The following is a 4,860-nucleotide window of genomic DNA, read 5'->3' on the forward strand; positions in this document are numbered from 1 at the left end:
TGAGTTGTGGCCAACGGTTTGGCTGGATGGTAATGGACTTGTAAAGAGTATGATTAGAAATGTGGTAGTAAGGAAGTATGGTGAAGAAGTATGTGGATAGGCCTCTCTGGATGGGCCTCAAAAGTGTCTCATGTGAATGGTCATCAAAGGGTTATCGCTGCAGATCTGCAGAGGAGAATTTTATCAATCAATGTGTACCTGATAACACATTCTGCGGAAATCAGTCATCCTCTTTCCCTGACCACTACTGCCATTGCCCAATGGGCTTATGAACAAATGGCCAAAGTGGCAGGGATGGAGGTTATGTGTGGACTCAGCAACATGGACGTCCACTCTCCAAAGCGGAATTGGCTATGCCATTATGAAGAGCCCCATCTGCAAGCAGCAGAATCCAGTGCTGAGTCTGCAATTTGGAACCATCCCTCTGGGAGACTTATCAGCAACCTGGTGGCAGGTTTGATTGCACAGGACCATGTTCAGCATGGAAAGGGTAGCATTTTGCTCTTAGTGGCGTAGACAGTTACTATTGATATGGATTTGCTTACTCTGCACGGAAAGCATCTGCCCAAACTATGATTCCTGGACTTATCCACCAGTATGGTATCCCATACATCATTGCCTTGGATCAAGGTACAGATGGCATTGCTAGCATGTTCATGAGCATGGCAGATGTCATATGCTCTAAGACGACACTCCTGAGCTGATCTGTAGGTAGTGTGGACAACTTCCTGTCTCAAGAATCTGTGCTTCTTTGCCTGAAAGTTTTCACTGGCACACAGGGAATCTGGAAATGCAGGGAATTTAATGCACTTAGTCTGCATATTGTCATTTCTTAATCAGTCTTCCTCCAGTTCTATGCTATGTTCTTATTCATATAGTCCAGTTTCGAGGATTAATTGGTCATCACATAGCTGTAGATGGTATAGTGGTGAATAGATAAAAACCCCATTTTCTCTATCCCTTATTTCAAATTTTCTGAGGCATGTCTCAGGTTGCACAAAATCCTCAATAGACTTGAAAAGCAGGTGACACACAGTGGTATCCTACTCAATTTAACTATGGATTTTCTTTACCTGTGGTAGGCAAGGAGATGCACCATCCTGGCCCTACTTAGGAAAGGGATTGCTCCCCAGCTGCAGGGAGTATTGATCAGTAGTGACATCTTCTTTAGTCAATGTCTAACTTTCCCATAGATATGAAGCAACATCATGGCTGCAGATGGGTGCACCTTAGTGCTCAAAGTAGGGTCCTTGCTTGTCAATACTCTAAAGAGATCTTATGCAGCAGATTCACCTGAAGCAATGCATTTTTTGGTGTACTGACTGCTGTTTCCCTGAGAGTTGATTACGGATCCAAGCAAGCCAAAATTGTTGACAACTTCAACCTTTTCTCCATTTATCATGACGTTACCTATTGGTCCAGTTGTGGATTCAGATCTTTACCGTGAATTGCAATCATACTGAAGGTTCACTCCTTGATCTTCATCATTAAGTGCCTCACTTTCAGCAAGCAAGATAGTGTCATTTGCATACACAGGTTATTACTAAGCCTATCTTCAGTCCTGATGCCACATTCTTCTTCTTATAATCCAGCTTCTCTGATGATTTGCTCAGCATACAGATTGAAAGTATGGTGAGAGGATGTAACCCTGTCACACACCTTTCCTGAATCAACTTGATGGCAGTGAGATCAAGTCTTTAAAGGCCTCTCTATTCCATATCTCCAGGATTTCCAGGGCCAGCTTTATCAGACCTTGAAAAAGACGACTGCCTTTGAAGCACACCAGCCTATGCAACCACGAGGTGTCGAAGGGATCAGGTGTAAGGCATCATCAGAACAAAAAATCTTACCATAGTGAATGATGGGGGGAGTGCGGAGTGGAGATCCAAAGCCCATTAATAGGCCACTGGAGATCCCCTTGCAGAGGGGTCTCGGGGAGGAGATGAGCCAGTCAGGGTGCGATGTAACAATGATGAGAAATACAACTTTCCTCTAGTTCCTAAATGTTTCCTCCCCGCTCCCACTACCATGACTCGAATTCGATCTTGCAAGTCTGGCTAGACCAGAGGAGGTACACTGGTACAGATAGGAACTGAAAATACAGGGAATCCAGGATGGATGAGCCCTATAGGACCAGTGGTGTGAGTGGCAAAACAGGGAGGGTAAAGGGAGAATGGGTAGGAAAGAGGGAACTGATTACATGGAACTGTGTGTGACCTCCTCCCTGGGGGACAGAAAACCGAAAAGTGGATGAAGGGAGACGTCGGACAGGGCAAGATATGACAAAATACCCATTTATAAACTATCAAGGGCTCATGCGGGAGGGGGGAGCGGGGAGGGAGGGGAAAAATGAGGACCTAATGTCGGGGGTTTAAATGGAGAGAAAATGTTTTGAGAAACAATGTACAAATGCGCTTTACACAATTGATGTGTGTATGGATTGGGATAACAGTTGTATGAGCCCCTAATAAAATGTTAAAAAAAAAAAAAAAGACGACTGCCATACTGAACCATCTTTATAGACCTAGTTAGCTAGAGTATGGAATTTCTCTTTCAAAAGACTTTCTCCTACATAGAAACCCTACCGCGGGACCTTCCTTGGTCACTTCTAACTGCAGTATTACTCTATGTTCACAATAAGCAAATCTTTGCTAAGAGCAGAGCCAAACATTGGCATATTGCTTTTGGCCCAAATATTCCATATCCCCATTGGGAAGGAGGAGGGCATTGACTGTGTATTTTAGGAAAGAGGTCTCATTTTAGGAAAGAGGATGGTTTCAATTCTAGCTGTCTCATTCACAAGCGAGTAAAGAAAAGAATACTTGTTTGGATACTTAATTTCCTCATCTGGGAAATGCAATATCTCCCAGAGGTTTCTGTAAAAATTAGAGAAGAACGTGACTATGCTGTACAAGCTATAGAACAGAGGGTACACATTGATGATCTGTGGGACATGTTTTGTCTACAGAGGCACTGGTTTTGATTTATGCAGGATGTTTTAATCTGAAAATTTTACATAAAATCTGACTTTCTGAATCATTTTTAAAAATCCAAAAGGACAGTAATTCAATGACTAGAAACCCGTTGTCCACGATGAAAAACAAAATCAAAAACCCTGTTGTCAGTTTTTTTCCAACTCATGGATACCCCATACATAGTGTTTTCTTTTCCTTCATTTTTTTGGTCTGTAATATAGAGAGAAGCCAATCACCAGGCCTTTATTGCATGGCATTACTAAGTGGCTTTGAACCAAGAACCTTTATGTTAGTGGATAATTGCAATGTATTTCCACCTAGGGAGTAATGTGCCAAACAAGACCGAAGTCAGCATACCTCAAGCTGAAAGAACTGACAGACAAATTGAAGCCTTGTGTTGCCATATTGAAAGGTTTTATGGACAAAATATTGAATGATGTGATATACATCAAAAGAAGATAATAGGAATACACAGTCGCTGTACCAAAAGGAATGGGTAGCATTCAAACATTTCAAGAGGTGGCAAATGATCATTGGCCAGTGGTTCTAAAGGAAGAAGTTCAAGCTGCACTGAAGGCACTAGCCAGAAATAAGTGTTTAGAAATTGATGAAATAACAATGGAAATGTTTAAAGAAGCTGATACATCGCTGGAAGCACTCACCCTACTCTGCCAGGAAATCGGGAAGACAACTCCCTGGCCAATTGGCTGGAGGAGATTCATATTTCTACCCAGTCCAAAGGAAAGTGACAGGAGAATTTGTGAATTATCGAACAATATCATTAATATCACATGCAGCTGAAGTTTTGCTGAAGCTCATTCAAAAACGGTTACAGCAGCACATCAACAGAGAGCTTCCAGAAATTCAGACTGGAGTTAGAAGAGTACCTGGAACAAGATCTGTCCTTGCTGAGATCAGATAGACCTTGACTGAAAGCAGAAAAAAGATGTTTACTTACGCTTCAATGGCTGTGCAACAGTGTCCGACTGTGTGGGTCATGAAAACCTATGGATAGCACTGAGGAGAACTGGAATTCCAAACACTTTATTGTGCTCCTACAGAATCTGGATCTGGAGCAAGAAGCAGTTGTTTGATCGGAACACAGAATATTGCATGGTTGAAATCAGGGAGAGTGTCTGCCAGGCTTGTGTCCTTTCACCATACTTATTCCATCTATATTCTTAGCAAATAGTCAGAGAAGCTGGACTAGACATAAAGAACTGGGCTTCAAGATCTGAGGAGACCTTACTACCAATAACATACGATAGGCGAATGTCACAACCTTGCTTGCTGAAAGTCAAGGGGACTTGAAGCAATTGCTGTTTAAGATCAATGACTTTAGTCTTCAGCATAGATTGCAATTCAATGTAAAGAAAAAAATCCTCACAACAGAACCAACAGAAAAATCACGTTAAATGGAGAAAAGATTGAAGTTGTGAAGGATTTCATCTTTCTGAGATTCACAACCAATGCTCAAGGAAGCTGCAGTCAAGAAACCAATTAAAGTACTGCATTGGACAAATCTGCTGAACAAGATCTCCGTAAAGTGCTGACGATCAAGGATGTCTTTTTGGATAAAGGTGTGCCTAACCCTAGCCTTGGGATTTTCAGTTGCCTCCTATGCATGTGAAAGCCGGATATTGAATAAGGAAGACTAGAGAAGAATTGATACATTTGAATTATGTGGACGCATGTCCATATTTATCCACAACATTAAAAAGATGGAAACAATTAAAAGGCCTATCTTTGGAAGAATGGGTATATAATAAACTCTCGCAGATAATATACAATGAAATATTGTGCATTTCTGAAAAAATGATGAAACCGTCACACACCTCATGACATGGATACATTTGGAAGGCAGCATGCTTAGCAAAGTTAGTCA

At 41.7% G+C, this 4,860-nt stretch overlaps 1 pseudogene; it reads left to right on the forward strand.

Moving 5' to 3' along the window:
* The first annotated feature begins 321 nt into the window (after nucleotides 1–321).
* LOC101657702 overlaps nucleotides 322–4,860 on the forward strand; it is a 10,012-nt pseudogene continuing 5,473 nt past the window's right edge.

This window comes from Echinops telfairi, unplaced genomic scaffold, assembly GCF_000313985.2.
Source record: "Echinops telfairi isolate 266 unplaced genomic scaffold, ASM31398v2 ScPeMD7_7468;HRSCAF=8506_0, whole genome shotgun sequence".
Taxonomy (NCBI): Eukaryota; Metazoa; Chordata; class Mammalia; order Afrosoricida; family Tenrecidae; genus Echinops; species Echinops telfairi.